We start from the raw sequence: 17,120 nt of genomic DNA on the forward strand, positions 1-17,120 counted from the left end.
ATGGGACGATGCGGAGGGTTACTCAAACCGGGAAGAAACGTCCGTAACGTATGATTTTTATTAGTAATGCACACAGTGTACGACTTAACTTTGTAATAACGTACAAAAAATAACATAATTTTATATTATATTTTTTATAAATCATTGTGAATAAAATAAAGTTATCCTTTGTAAAGTAGTTTTTTATTTATTTTTATCATTATAAAAATCATGATAAAAAATCTATACCCGAATAATTATTTTCTTTATACCTCGAATAGAACCTAAAATTAATATTTTTATAATAAGGAACTTCGTTCCTATCCGGTGTCCCACGACACCACATATAATTTTTTCTATTTTTTAGTTGGATTTTCTACAAAAGCGTATTTTGTTAGTTTTTTTAAACTATTATTTATTACTGTCGCTTTTTCGTTTCTTTCTCAACGATGCCAAAAAAGATTTCATTTCAAAAATATTTTTTTTTTTTTTTTTTTTTTTTTTTTTTTTTTTTTTTTTTTTTTTTTTTTTTTTTTTTTTTTTTTTTTTTTTTTTTTTTTTTTTTTTATGATTGAAAGTTTACTGGTGGCCCGAAGGCCTTTCCAGTTTCACCAGGACAGGTGGGCGAGCAAAGGCTCAGCCAAGAGGGGTGGGATTTGCTAACAACTGCCCGAGCGCCTCCGAAGGAGACCTAACAACTCAAGAGCAATTGTTTCGCGAATGAATCTACTACCGGATCGGAATCGCGACCCGCTGAGAAGATCCGGCGAGAAACTCAGCGGGCTGATCCATGGGTTAGGTTGCACGTCGACCTCTTTGTCGAGTTCGACGAGTACGGTTACCGGGGTCCCTAAGCCTGCCCCTAGTATTAGAGCTGAAGGCATCTAATGCAAAGGTTATTGGATCTGATGGATCCGTAAGGACGTGTCTAGGGCGTCGACGGTGACTGGCTCCTGCATGATCAGGATTCGGGGAGTAGTTAGCGGCGGCAACGATAAGGCGATTATCATGACGCATAGCCTTATCGAAGTATCGTTCCGACGCTGACTTCATGTATTTCCGAATTGATTCGAGGCCCAGGTCGTCGTGTAGGTCAACGTTCCTCACGAACCACGGAGCCCCTACAGCTAACCTGCAAAAGCGGGATTGTAGGGATTGGAGGGTGTCTATGTGTGTGCGGGCCGCGTGAGCGAACACCACACTCGCGTAAGTCATGACGGGCCTTATGCAAGTTTTGTAAAGTGTCACCTTGTTCCGAAGGGACATTTTACTCCGCTTACAGATCATGGGGTAGAGTCTACCGAGAATAAACGCGGCACGGTCACGGACTGATTTTATATGCGGGCGGAATGTCATCGATGCATCCAGGGTAACGCCCAGGTACTTGACCTTCCCGGCCCAGGGTATGGGTTGTCTAAAGAGAGTAATCGGGGGTGTGAGATTCCTCCTCCTAATCCGGGAGGAAATCCGTGTGGAGCTTCCCCTCTGAAATAGCACCGCAGTACTTTTCGCTGGGTTGATGTCTATGCGCCATTTTCGGAACCACTGTCCTAGGGCTAGGGCTGCGCTCTGAAGCTTCTTCGCGATTAGGGACTTATTTCTACTAGAATAGTAAACAGTCGTGTCGTCGGCGAATAAAGCTAAATGGGTCGGCGGCGACCGGGGAATATCGTTGACGAATAAGCTAAATAGGAGGGGTGAGAGGACAGAGCCTTGCGGGACTCAAGCTGTGAGAGGTCGACTCGATATCGAAAAGAGCGGTTCGACAAGAAGTCCCGTATGATGAGCACGAGACTATCCGGCACGCCCATGTCGAATAGTTTGAAAATCAAACCATTGTGCCAGACTTTGTCGAACGCTTTTGCGACGTCGAAGAAGAGAGCTCCCGTGTATAACGGTTTTGGTCGATTAAGCCCCACAAGAATGTGCTCCGTGAGGCGGTGCACCTGTTGAACGCATGAGTGATTTGTACGGAATCCGAATTGTTCATCGATGAGAATGCCCTTGGATGAGACGAAGTCTCTGAGGCGTTTGTAGAGCAGACGCTCATACAGTTTGCCTAGAGACATGAGGAGGCTAATCGGGCGGTAGCTCGTCGGATGATTTTTTGGTTTACCGGGTTTATGTATGCCGATAACGTCCGCTTCTTTCCACACCGCGGGAAAGATACAGTTCGCCATAGCGGCATTGAAAATAGATGCCAACATCACGATGAGTTGGACGGGTAGAAGTTTAATAACGCGGTTAGATATACCGTCGGAACCGGGAGCCTTGCGAGGACGTAGGTCTTTGATCAAGTCTTTAACTTCTATCGGGGTGACGGGTGGTAACGCATCCGATGGTGGCAAGGAGGCTCTGCGTTCTACCTCACTGTCTACTAATTCTACATGAACAGGGTCCACGGATTGAGTGCTGGGCGTGCATTGGGTTTGCAATGTATCGGCCAGCAGCTCTGCTTTTTCGTCATCATCGAACGCCGCGAGTCGGCCTGAGGGGCCTACGAGGGGGGGCATAGATACTACCGTATCCGATTTGAGAGTACGAGCTAAGCGGTAGTAAGACCTTTGGGAGGGCGCGAGTCCTTCTAAGAAATCAGACCATCTGGCATCTCGGACTTCGGCGATGCGAGACTTTACGTCGCGTTGTAGGGCACGCATTCGAATACGATTTTCCGCGGTAGGATACCTGTCGTAGGCGCGTATCGAGGCGTTCTTAGCTCTAAGGACTTCCCTAATATCGTCGGACAATTTGAAGCGGTGAAGGAAGTCCTCCGCTACAACTTGTTTCGATGACCTATCTAATGACGAGGTGATGTGTGACGTTAAGATGTCTATGGCTTCAGCGGTATCCTGAGGAGACGGGATAGAGTCCGGGTTAAACGGGAGCGATGGCGGATCAGATTCAGCCAGGCTGATGCCCAGCGTGTGCCAATCCACCACAGTCCTCGTGACGGGAACGGAATCGGGAGCGCGACCGAGCTTCATAACGACGGGACGGTGGTCTGAATCTAACTCTGAAACTACTTCGATCGAGTGTAAGCGCAGAGTTACGTTTTTTAATAACGCTATGTCGAGTATATCCGGGCGATGCGCGATATTTAGCGGGTAGTGAGTCGGGGTTAGTGGAGCGACGATATCGAAGGCGAGATCATCGACTAACGCGTCAAGCCGCCTGCCATTCGGGGTTGTGGTGTGTGAGTTCCACCTGATGTGTTTACAATTTAGGTCGCCCGCCAGAATGACAGAGCTCCCCATACCGAGCAGCGCCTCGATATCACTGCTTAGAACGATCTTATCCGGTGGAAGATAAACGGACGCGATAACGATCGGCGCGTGTCCCGTCAGTGAGATTCGGCACACTGATGCTTCGATATTAGCGAGCGCGGGAGGATCGAGCGGGATGCAATGCAGGGCTCTTCTATAGTAAATGACGGTACCACCACCACGAGCAGAGAGCCTGTCGTTCCTGACCATGTTATAGTTCGCGATTTTAGGGTCACGGCACGCGGGCTTAAGTAGGGTCTCCTGCACTAAAAAGATATCAATTTGATGGTCACGCAAAAAGTCAGAAACCTGATCACGTTGATTTGCGAGACCGTAAGCGTTAAAAAATCCTATCGTTACGGATAGGGGCTTTATTCTACTTATATACGCCATTGATTACCGGCGGAGTGAGGGGAGGACGTACGTATTTAATGACGCGTATACGTCGGCGTATTCCTGCACAACGGCGATAAAGTGTTGTGCAGTGGAGGCAGCGCGAATGGCGTCGCCCAAAGCGTTAACGCGCTCAAAGTTGATCGACTGAAAGAAGTCGATCGCTAAAGCGAGATTTTCGGACGCGGTCGGAGGGTAAGTCGCGGGAGAGGGACGAGTCGCGGGGGCGGGACGAATCGCGGAGGAGGGAGTTGTAGCCGTGTTCGTGTACGGCAGCGGTTTTGCCCAGGCCGAGACACTGGGCACCGCCGCCGGAACGAACGCTGGCTTAGCCTGCGACGCAGAGGGTGCCGAGGCTTTGATGTCTGGGCCGGAAGCTCGGAGGCGGTTTTGGCGGGCGACGCGGCGATTTATTTTAGGGGCTCGGGGGCAACCACGGTAATTCGCGGGGTGTCCCTGTGTTCGACACAGGACGCAGCTAGGCGGTTCCGTCGCGGTTTTTTGGTCGCGAGCGCAGAGGGCCGTGGCGTGATCGCCCAAACACTTAACACATCGGGGGCGCGCGTGACAGTTACGGGAAGAGTGCCCGTACAATTGACAGTTATGGCACTGGCTAGGAGTGCCTTTTTTATGGGGGGCTTCGATGGCGATACCGGAGAGCCTACAGACGGTCTGTGTGTTGAAGATATTCTTACCCTCGGGGGAAGGCTGGAGGGTGACTAGAACCATATTATATGACTCCCTACCGCGACCGGTGTGCATACGGTGCACAGAATTCACTGGAAAGCCCTGTTCTAACAGATCGGCCTTGACGAGCTCTACATCTAACTCTTTAGGGATTCCGCGTATTACAACGCGGAGTTCGCGCTCCTCCTGGAGCGTATAAGTATGGAAACTTATACGTTCCTTACGGAGGTAAGAAGAGAGGGCCCTATGGTCGTCGGGTGTTTGAACCTTAATTTGAATGCCGTTCGCGAGGTTACGGGCATTCGTGAAATTTATATTTTTGGCCTTAAGGGCCAGGCAAACTCGATCCCAAGCTGCCTTCTCCTGAAGGATAACCGGGGGAGGGGTCTGGGTTTTATTTTGCGCCACCGGACGCGGCAACGGAGTGGCACGGGCTGGGGGCGCAACGAGAGTCTGAGGGCGGGGGCGCGACGCGTTCACGGCTTTGCTAATTTTAGCGGCCGCGGGAGCTCGAGACTCCGCGGCACGCTTCTTACCCTTCTGTACCAGGGTGAATCCCTCCGTCGATGAGGCGGGGGCGAGGTCGACCTCCATGTCCGAGTCAGAGTCGGAGCACGAGGAGGCGGGTGCAGGCGATCTACGAGCAAGTGTTTTAGAGGGCGCGACGGAGGCCGCGGATGATCGCTCAGCTGAAACGATGGTCACGGCGGACGACGCAGCAGCTTTACTCGCCAGTATAGGCGACACGGGAGCGGCAGGCACGACAGAGGCTGCGGTGCTCAATGCAGAAGCTTTGCACGCAGGTACAGGCGACGCAGGAGCAGCGAGCGCGGCGGAGTCCTCGAGAGGGCTCGCAGTGTGATTGGCCTTGAAGGCCAGAAACTCTGAGGCGAGCTGTGGGTGGCGAAGTCGGAGGAATTCCGCGAATACAGCGTCCATGGTCGCTGAGTACCCAGGTGGGGCGGCCCCGGGTCTTGAAAACACTCGCCTTGCGGCGAGGCCCCAACTTCTCGGACCTGAGCGGTTCTATTGAACACAGGTGGCAATGCGGCGCGATTACTACAGGACAAAGAAAAAGCACAACAAAACAGAAATTACAAAAAGAAACAAAACAAATAAATACTTGCAGGAAAACACTTTGTCGGCAAATGTTCCACGAACACAAAAATAACTAAAACAAAACAAGTAAAAGCTTCCAGGAAACACACTTGGTCGGCAGATGTATCACGAACATAGGCCGCGCGAACAATGGCCGGGCTAACCAAAGCCGGGCGAACAAAGACCGAGCGATCGAGTGGTCGATGAGCACGTCCGCACGTGACGGGTGCCTCTATCGGAATGACCAGCGTTTGTTAAACCTAGTGAGTCACAGCACCATGTGATTTGTAGTCGGAGTAATGAAGCTGATTATCTTAACACTATGTCTACCAAGTGGCTCTTCCTTGCTTACTCGAATTCTCATACCCATGACTTCTTAGCGAGGATGATACTTGGGCTCAGAATTAGTTTGATGCTTGATTGTATAGCATTTGTTTCTAGTGTTAATGTACAGTGAAATCCAGTATCGATTCTTAGTCGAGGCTTAGTTTATTTCAGATATTCATGATATTGATGGGCATCGACTGGGTAAAGTACTGAGTAAAGACATCCGCTCAGTGGAATATTAAACCATCAACTTTTTTTTTTTACCTATGCTGCTAGCCTTGAGTGGCTATTTCAGCTTCACCCTAACATGTAGGTGAGCTCACGGGGCTCAAACTGGGAGTATTGCTAACACTAGCCCTAGCCAGAGCAGTGCTTCGCAGAATCTACCACCGGATCGGTAATGCGACTATATCCTGTAAAAACAGGATTGAATAGCTGGAAGGGGTTACAAATTGGTGCGGGCAACGTGAGCGAACACTACACTTGCATAGGTTATGAAGTCTCTTCAACGTTAACTACTCTGTAAAACAACATTTCACGTTGTTTTATGCTTTCGTGGCTTTCAACATTATGAATGCTATTATAATAACAAGCTCTGTCTTACAGCCTACTCATAACAACGCACTTATAACAGCTCTGCAAACAAATATCGCGTAGGTTATCAGGAAAATAAAGATCGTGATAAAAATACGTTAAATAATTATTTTCATTGACATTTCAAGGCTGGAAAACAAAATAATAGCAATCTAAGACAAGTGAAGAACAATCTCATATCTGTATCAGAAATTCATCATAATGTCAGCAACGAATGCGTTATATAATCTGTCCTTCTATATTTTTGATTAGTAACTCGATTTCGTTATATGCAATACATCTCACGGCTCATGTGTTGTCAAGCGTGCAGCCGAATCAGATAAGATAATGCACAAGTATTTCAGTTACGCGGAAGAACATTCATAGAACGATTCGATCGCGTTTTTTTTATTTATTGCTTATGTGTATATAATAATAAAAGAAAATTTTAAGTCTTTAATCTCTTTTAAAATGAATATAAAACATTAGACAGTAAACATTAATAAACTATACAAAACTGAACTCTCTTTTTTTACTGAATGACAGACTTCACTCCTTGAGTATCAAGGTCAGTATGAATTCAGTATGAATGACACTGAAGAAAATCCTTTTTAAAAACTAAAGAGTTTTAAATAATAAAGGATTATCTTTACATAGGTTAATTTTAATTTTCTTCCTTCAGATGCTTTTTTAAATTTCGAATCTTTGTATTATATATTTGTCAAAGCTTAATCTTGTAAGCTAAATTAGACCCACTCCACTTCCTCTAATCCTACGAAGGTTAATTTTATCTTTTATTTTTTTATTGCTTAGATGGTTGTACGAATTCACGACTCACCTGGTGTTAATTGGTTGCCGGAGCCTATAGACATCTACAACGTACCTAAATACCGCCCCCCACCTTGAGATATAAATTCTAAGGTCTCAGTATAGTTACAACCGATGCCCCAACCTTCAAGCCGAAACGCATTACTGCTTCACGGCAGAAATAGGCGGGGTGGTGGTGCCTACCCGTGCGGATTCACAAGAGGTCCCACCACCAGTAAAATCTAAACAATCAATTATTCAAAGCAATCACAACAATGAAGTGTAATATAATTCAATATGTAATCCCCGACAGCCCTTCCTGAGTAATCCAATGAAAAAACAATAAGCCAGGTTGTATTCTGTTCTAGCGGTGCATTACAAAGACGATACACGAGAGCCGCGCCGGTGATAACACTAAATCGCGTTTTTATCGTCTCGCCCGCGCCCTAACTACGCATATCGTGAAAAAAATATACGCCAACAAGAATTCTGCTTAATGCGGGCCGTGGATTCTCGGGGAACTATTCTCGGATCTTCGGACTCGTGCTTAATAATGACTCAATCGAATAAATCAAATGTATTTCTGAGCTCGGTTTGTACAAATTAAATATGGTAAGTAAAAAGTAAATTAATTATTTAAGTCGTCTGTGACCACGAAAACTGTAAAGCATTCGAAACTTCTTCTATTTTTAATTATGTCTATAACACGTTAAAGCCAAAGAAAATACCACATTTCAATAATTTTAATTAATTATGAAGTAATCATATATAGTATTCAAAACTTTGATTAAAAAGCTAAAGTATCTAGAATTTGATTAAAAACGCTTTAAAACATATTTTATTCTTAAGCGTTTATAGGAAGGACAATGGCAAGATCTTTGCGATATAAATTCAAGATTATATTGAAAAGGTTTTATATTTCATCTATTTCACTGCACCATGTCGAAAAGTTTCATAAGAGCTTATTCCGTTGCACACTAAAATGAAAATTAAAATGAATACAAACAGAATTAGAATGTCGAGTACTCCAGAATACGAGGTGCAGATGTCGCGAGGGGCCCATTCTGCTACTACAAGTTCTTCGTATCCGTTACATTACTGTTCGCACTACCGCACCCACTAGACCTATATAATTATCTCAAACCGCTTGGCTCAGGGATCCTGCGAAATCCCAATAATGAAACAACAATTTTCGTTTGTTGAGAACGTTCGCAGGCTGTTTCGATTTCGGACTAATCAAATTTTATTTTGATGTCCTGCGAGGTAATTCTATGAAAATAACATTCAAATAACATTTCCACGGTGAAGGAATAACATCGTGTAATAAAAATCGAACCCGCAAAATTATAATCTGCGTAATTACTGGTGGTAGGACCTCTTGTGAGTCCGCGCGGGTAGGTACCACCGCCCTGCCTATTTCTGCCGTGAAGCAGTAATGCGTTTCGGTCTGAAGGGTAGGGCAGCCGTTGTAACTATACTTGAGACATTAGAACTTATATCTCAAGGTGGGTAGCGCATTTACGTTGTAGATGTCTATGGGCTTTGGTAACCACTTAACACCAGGTGGGCTGTGAGCTCGTCCACCCATCTAAGCAATAAAAAAAAATCTCTGAAGTTTTCGTGGATCGTAAACGCGATTGAAACTTCTTGAAATTCCGGTTTATTTAATCCACTTAACTTAATGTGACTAATATTCGATTAAATACCTATCGAAATTCGACCATAATCACTGACGCCTCAAGACTTAGATTAGTTTAAATATTTATTACGTCGTCCCTTTTGATTTGTGATGGACGTTTAAAAATTGTTTTTTAATCAATAAATTAATTGTTTAATTCGTAATGTAACACTGAAGCTCGGAAATTGTTAGCAAACAGAAAAAAATGGTTGATAAACAGACGCGGAAATGGTACAATTGTTTTGACTTTACCTAAAAAAACTATGTAGTATATCCAAAAACCAAAATTGATAAAACTATAATGTACATGATGCTAGAGCCCATAAAAAGAATGATGTGAATATCAAGGCCCATCTTGTTGCATTAAATTATCAAAGTCTGAGTTTGTTGAAATAATCATGAATGCTTGCCCGGTCACCGTCCTCGCCGAACCCGTCGCTTGCTCGGCGAGCAAATTAAACCACAGACACAGCCCACTGAGTTTCTCGTCGGATCTTCTCAGAGGGTCACGTTTCCGATCCGGTGGTAGATTCTGCGAAACACTGCTCTTGCTAGGGCCAGTGTTAGCAACACCTCCGGTTTGGGTCCCGAGAGCTCACCTACACGCTAGAGTAACGCTGATATAACCTCTCAAGGCTATCAGCACGTAAAAAAAAAGAATGCTTGATTCTTGAGATCGGTATACAGATGCTTAGCGAAAGAAAAAAACCGAACATAGCAGTCATGAGGGCGCAGAAAACTCCCTATCACCAGTGTTTACAAAAAACTGCTTCTTCACATAAAAATAGAGTTGAAGAGGTAACATTTTTTGAAAACGTTGATAAAGTATCAAGATAAGTAACAAAAAAGTACTAAGCATCTGGTTTTCTTGTGATGTCGTATACACAATTTTCCTCTTCCCCAATTTTCGCATTGAAATTCTCAAAGAAGCCCTCCGCAATTAGTAACTAGGATATCATGTAAAAATAAAACAAAAATACGAAGCATCGAAACGTCCACATTCTGTTTGTAAAACGATTTTAATTCAATTACCGGAAATCGTATTGAAACGAAGCAATTCAATTGATTCCTAAAAGTGTTTCAATTTAATTGGTGCCACGCCGCTGCGGGCCCTGTATCCGAATGCAATTATTTACCATTTTACCGGCCGGTACCCGCAAATCGTTACGAACAGAAATGCCTCGTTTGACTTATAGGAATTATTATTAATTAATTAATACTAACTTCCCAAGAAAAAGTTATAGACCACTTTCAAATTTCCAAACGTAATTCACATACATAATTACATCATTAGGTTAATTAAAAATACGTGTTACTTTAGAACTATAGAAAAACATATATTCCCAATTATGAAGCTCCTTATTTGATGGTGGTAGAATATTGTAAGCCCGGATGGGTAGTATTATTACCCTAATTATTACCCTATTATTACCCTAATTATTAACCTATTATTACCTATTATATTATATTATTACCCTAATCATTATTATTACCATTTATTTTTACATTAATTTATTACAATTACCACCATTTATTCCACAAGCCAACCATGTGTTCGTTCTTGTTTGAAGAGTGAAAAGTCTTTATAAAAATACTAGCGACCCGCCCTCGCTTCGCTTCGGAAACATTAAAACACACATGAAACCAAAAAAAATAAAATATTTTTTTTTTTAAAAAAAGTAGCCTATGTTCATCAGGGACAATGTCGGCTTCTAATGGAAAAATAATTTTTCAAATCGGTCCAGTAGTTTTGGAGCCTATTCGAAACAAACAAACAAACAAATCTTTCCTCTTTATAATATTAAGTATAGAGTATAGATATGAAATTTCGACTTCATATCTAAAGATGGGTAGTGACTACAGCCAGCACTAAACATCAGGCGATTTGTGGGCTCGTTCACCTACGCAATAAGCAAAAGGTTTGAATACATAAATTACAAAATTTAATTTCGATAATGTCCGTGATTCAAATAAGTCTTGTAAGCCTGGGCAAGTACTGGGCGATTGCACTGAGCGTTCAAACAGAGCACAAGACGAGTTCTAGCACTCATCACAAGTGGCTTTAGATTGCAGGAATCCATTAGTAACAGATATTGAGTAGAATTAATTGTGAAAGATATTTATCCAGGACCCTTCTTGATATTCATGTGATAATAATCATAAACTGAGTTCTTATTTCACATGGTTCAAGCAAACTGATTTGATTCTGAAATATCTTATGCCCTGTCAAGCCGACTTCAACGTTATGCGACCATAAATGAAGATATTACTATCGAGGTATAGATATAATGATATGGAGTAGTTCAGAATGAATAAACAATAAAATACTTAATTTCGTTTTATCTTATAATAATAAAACAACATTTAAAGCCTTTAATCTCTTAAAAATTAATATAAAACATTAAACAATAAACATTAATAGACTATACAAAACTGAACTCTCTTTTTTTACTGAATGACAGACTTCACTCCTTGATACTGAATGACACTGAAGAAAATCCTTTTTAAAAACTAAAGAGTTTTAAATAAAATTCGGTTGTCTGTAAAGTCGGCTTACTGACGATAGTTGAACGTGACAACGTCATAAGAAAATACTGATGGAATGGTTTCATTTTTCAAAAGAACAGATGTCGAACGCTGCCGAACGCGGAAGCCGATTGTGCCTCTTTGTTGCTCGTTGCGCGCTCTCGCTTGCACTTCAAGCCTTAAATGGAATGCCTCAGAGTGAGGTAACGCCGCATGAGTCATGTTTTTTCGTGCTTGCAGCCGGCTCCATCGAATTATAAGACGTTGTCACCTCAATAAAGAACTTTCTTTACATAGGTTCATTCTAATTTCCTACCTACAGATGCTTTTTTAAATTTCCAATATTTATATATTTGTCAAGGCTTAATCTTGTAAGCTAAATTAGACCCACTTCACTTCCTCTAATCCCACGAAGTTTCATTTTATCTAGTCGGATTAAATTCGATGACAATGCATTTTTTATGGTGAGCGTGACACGAAGCAACATCCAACGTTCACTTCAGAATTTCAGATAAAGGTAATCTTCAACGATCAACAGCACGTGTACATAATAAAAGTTATCGCATTTTATTAAGATAATGGAGAAGAATTCTACACTCAGAGACTCGTCTTAACTAGAAACCGCTTTGTTAAAAAAAAACCTTTCATCATTATCCTGCCCTTCTCCCAGTCACTTGGGGTCGGCGCAACATGTTTTCTCCTTCCATACTTCTCTATCATATACCATTTCTTCGTTCACTCCCTTCTTACCCCTGTCGTCTTTCACGCAATCCATCTATTTCTTCTTAGGTCTACCTCTTCCTCTATATCCTTCCACATTCATAGTTAACATTCTCACCAACCTCATTTTCATTTCGTCTCATCACATGTCCATACCATCCCAAACGCGCACTTCTCAGCTTCTCTGTCAAAGGTGCCACTTTCAGATTTGCTCTACATATTCATTCCGTATTTTAAAAAAAACGTTTATATATGATAAATCTATATATTGCATCGATATTTGAAAGAGCTGACAGTCGGCCTGCTGTTGTAACATCATAGCCCAAGCGGCACCGCGAGACAAGGGATACTGCCTTCTAGAAACAGTCTTAGGCCAGGCTCTTCTCCTCTCTTTCGGATACTGCTAGTAAACACATTAGCAATACACACCTACACTCGGGTCTTTTAACAGAAAATAACAGATAATTGCGATGAACATAAATTACAATGCTAACTTTGCGCGCGAAAGTTCCAAATGCCAATTTGTCTTGTAAATGTGAGTTTATAATTTAGTAGTGAGAATCAATGAGGGAGTTCGGCGAGACGTAGAGTGCACTCTAATTCAATCGCCTCAGTCGACCTCTTCGCTGAAACTACAGTGACTTATTGGGTATCTTAAAGTTGCTGGTGAATGCAGATAAATCAGAATTATCATTCGCCTTCTCGTCTTCTTTTATTAGGGTAAATTTTCAGAAGACACACCTCGTTCGCATGATGGAACTGATGATAACCATACGATCAACGCCGTGTCCGATTTGAGATATGATATGAAGGTTTCAGTCCAATTTGAGATATGAGATGAAGGTCTCAACTGCTCTACAAAACAGCTGTCTTGCTGTTCAAACCGGTAGGAATGCTGCGCGAGTAAAATGTCATAATAATTTCTTTATTGATTCGATGCTTAAACTAGCGCACGACCCATAGCCATCCTAATATGAACGCCGCCATTCTTGAAAAATGAGGTTGAAGTCTCCTTCCTAGTCGTACACTCTTGACATAGTGGTCGTGGTCATGCATCAGTCGGATCCTGCGATACCGATGCTTTCGCGATGCGACACCATATGGCACGATGTTTCGCAGAGTGAGAGCAATCATTTATGTTGCAGCGAGTCACAGATTTTATGAGATCGGTCCATCGTGTTGGAGATCGTCCGCGAGATATTTTGCTCTCGATTTTCCCTTGGACCACCAACTGCTCAATGGAGTCCTCATTACGAGTGATGTGCCCGAAGAACTTGAGGATTAGTATTTGGACTGTTGCCGATATTGACGTATTGTATGTAGGATTGGTAAGAACGGAACGTATGAAAAGAGTATGGAACGGAGCATTAAGATGTGAGTGAGAGGAAAATACTAGAGTGGTGACATCGTACTGGACGTTGTAACGTGGACAGCCAACGAGGTGGACCGATGACCTGGTCAAAATGGTAGGTAGTGGATGCGAAAGGCAACAGACCGAAGAGAATGGGGTGCGTTCGAAAAGACCTATACTCAGCATTAGGTGGACATGGGTGCACACACAGCACCGCGATGAGCTCTCGCCGCGAGTGCTCCCAACGCGGGCAATCTTCGAGTACGTGCTGGGCGTCATCGTTCCGATTTCCGCACTGGTGACAACCCGGATGTGACTCTCTCCTGCAGACCTTCCACAGGTACCTCCCGAAGCAGCCATGCCCCGAGAGGACCTGCGTGAGGTGGAAGGAGAGCACGTCGTGTCGCTGATCTGACCATGCCTCCAGCACGGGTACCAGTGCCTCGATGGTGTGCCGACGGGTAACTGAAGTTTGGCCAAGCTCCTCCAGCAGCCGCTCCCTCCACTTGGCGTACGGCAGATGACGCGCAGCCGACGAGCCGGGCGTCCGTCCTCGACTCAGGGACTGAGTCCTCCACCGGTATACCGCAGCCACTACCACGACCTCGAGGCCTCAAGGAAGAAAACCGGCGATTTTTTCCAAGTTATTTATTTACCTACTATTATTATTTACTATTTTGAGCAATATAAAATTTAAGTCAATAGAATTTGTTCATAAATTCCAATTATCGAATCACCCCTACAAAAATCAAATCCGAAAATTAAGTTTACCAAACGCGTGAAATCTACCATTAATCTACCAGTAATGTGTTTAAGCTATGTCTAAACACTTCTCAACTAAAGTGTGAGTAATCTATGCTTTAATCTCTGCTGAGCTCCTCAGCGCCGGTATAAACACATCAGCCGTCGGTACCAGAGATTCACACGACACGGTGTGCATTCGGCTGCGTTAATCTGTCGCAAGATGACGTCATCAACGATAGCTCGGAAATAGAACATTCAAATCTTCATACTACGATAGTTTCTATATGTGAATTGAAGCATTTTGCTAAATACATTATTTTAGTATAATGATAATATAATGCAACAAAAAACAAGAAAGCAATAAAATGATAAGAAGAGAAATCAATTCAGTATACATGATCTCAATGGTAATAGGCCATCCTAAGTACTAAAAGAATCCATTTTAGATTGGATTTATAGTTCCATCTCTTCTAAAATTCATGACTGAATCTATTTCGAGATTCGGCTACACGTTGAAAATACGATTTTGTAAAACTACGTACTACCTTATTTACTCACACTAAGTTCATTTTACCTTTGAATCGACCTAAGTTCCAGATATCCCACATCAAGAGAAATTGTACCCTCGTCAAGGAAACCGCCGATCAATATCCGAAAGCCGCGGTAAATATTAACTTCTTGCGGATATGTGCCAAGTTTCTGAATATCCGCTATAAAGACACTTTCGAAGGCGATCTGAATAATTGAACGCAGGTTTTTATTTCATTTTCGGTATCGATTTTATCGAAATTCAAGTAATTATCTCATTTCGGGCAGTGTGAAATATTTAACGCAGCAATTAATTCAAATATGACGATATGACTGTTTGTTTCACGATTTCTTTTGAGGGCTCTTTCTGGAATTTGTATTTAAAAAAAGCGAGTAGAATTAATAAGTGATAGCCGTACTCGCACGCTTCGCTGGGCATTTAAAATTAACATTATTATTTATTGTCATTATTATTAGGGAGTCCAACACTCATATTCGTGCTGATGGTAGGACCTCTGTGAGCCGCGCGGGTAGGTACCACCGCCCTGCCTATTTCTGCCGTGAAGCAGTAATGCGTTTCGGTTTGAAGGGTGGGGCAGCCGTTGTAAGTATACTTGAGACTTTAGAACTTATCTCAAGGTGGGTGGCGCATTTACGTTGTAGATGTCTATGGGCTCCAGTAACCATTTAACACCAGGTGGGCTGTGAGCTCGCTCACCCATCTAAGCAATAAAAAAAAATTGGCTAAGTCTAAATGTGAGCCTACCCATTAAGCACATGTATTTTCTACCTGGATACCAAGTTTCAAGTCAACCAGATGCATGGTTCAGTAGTTATAACGTAAAAACCACTGTAGGTTTATATATTAGTATAGATAATCAGTAAACGACTGGCCGATAATGCTTTAGTTTTTTGCGTTCCCCTTAATAAATGAACGAGGTCACGGTTTGTCTGCTATAAGGTTTGCATGGACATTGTAACCTAAGTGTCAATAAATCTGAGAAAGGAGTTCCGTTGCTTAAGATGGATAGATTATCCAACTAAAGTATGATCTTCGCTAAGTCTATCCTCGGCTGCGTGGATGGCATCGTGGACTAAAAATAACTTATTGAGTATTAAATTGCAATCAATATTTTCATTTTCTTTATTAAATAATATTATTGTATGTAGTTTTTTAAAAAAAGGTCATACATATTATTATTTACAAGCAATTACTATCGATACTTCATTTAAATCGGATATATTGATGATGGTTATTCGTTTCACGTCCCTACTGATGAATTAATCTGACAGCTGTCAAAATGTATTTCTTAAATTTGATGAACAGCAACCATAGACCAATACAGTTTATTATAGGTTTTATACTTCAGTGATAACAACAATAAATTTGAATTAAAAAAATTAATATAGTTGTTTTCTTTTCTTTTTTCATTGGTTAATGTTGTCGTTTGAGTCTCTTTGATCAAATCGTTTCGACAAAAATGAACTTAAGTAATTGAAATTGAAAATAAATTATTTTCTAATTCGTCCATAAAACATGATAAAGGTCGGATAAATCAATAAATTCCCAATAAAAACGTACGCAGATGAAATCGTATCAATATTCACGCAATATTTCATTACATAAAATATATCGGAATGTAATTTAAAATTCAATTACTTTTCCAATTTGCCACCTCGTGTGCCGTCGCGTAATGAACGGTGCCGAATTGATTATGTGGGCGTCGATGCAATTTTATTAATGTATTTTATTTTTTAATACTAAAGGTTTTTGGGACGTTTTTTTTTACGACCACAGATAACACGACCATACAGCCTGCCTGAATAGCCACCATCTGTCATGGACTGGAGGGGAGGAATTTCGATCCATACATTCTCTTAAACCTCTTTACTCATTTTTAAGACTAATTAGCGGAATTCACACTGGAGACTATGGGCTGTTTGTGACTGCATACAACCATACATTACCTGCCTTTATCCAAACCTTATTATTCGAAATAAAATTTACTATGAACTGTTTTATGGCTAAGATAGGTGGACATGCTCACGGCCTTGTGTTAAATTGTTACCGGAGTCCATGTCTATGGATAATTTGATGTCTATCAACAACGTTAATGTCGCCACCCAACTTAAGACATGAGTTCCAAGTCTCAGTTTCAAATCGAAACTCGGGCTCGAATGATGTCTTACCACCAGTGACTGATTAGTAATAATAAATAATAGTAATAGTAATAGTATTAATAAATTAATCAGTACTCTCATCAACGTATAAATTCTCATTACCACAAACCTCTATGGATATTTTTAACAATAACATCATTTACAGTTAAGTTTGATAGTACAAAATTATTGAAAACGAACAACAAGCAACACTAATTTTTATTAACAAAACCTATGCGAAACGATAAAATGAAAATTAAAAAAAAACAAGAACAGAAAAAATATA

At 41.9% G+C, this 17,120-nt stretch overlaps 1 long non-coding RNA gene across 1 annotated transcript; it reads right to left on the bottom strand.

Moving 5' to 3' along the window:
* Positions 1-7,855: 7,855 nt before the first annotated feature.
* On the bottom strand, positions 7,856-15,659 carry LOC134199937 (uncharacterized). The gene is made up of 3 exons (XR_009974612.1): positions 15,465-15,659; positions 14,721-14,881; positions 7,856-8,104 (listed from the first exon to the last, which is right to left on the bottom strand). It is a non-coding gene; the product is annotated as an uncharacterized LOC134199937 (long non-coding RNA).
* Positions 15,660-17,120: the final 1,461 nt, after the last annotated feature.

The sequence above is a fragment of the Bombyx mori genome, chromosome 13 (genome assembly GCF_030269925.1).
Source record: "Bombyx mori chromosome 13, ASM3026992v2".
NCBI lineage: Eukaryota > Metazoa > Arthropoda > Insecta > Lepidoptera > Bombycidae > Bombyx > Bombyx mori.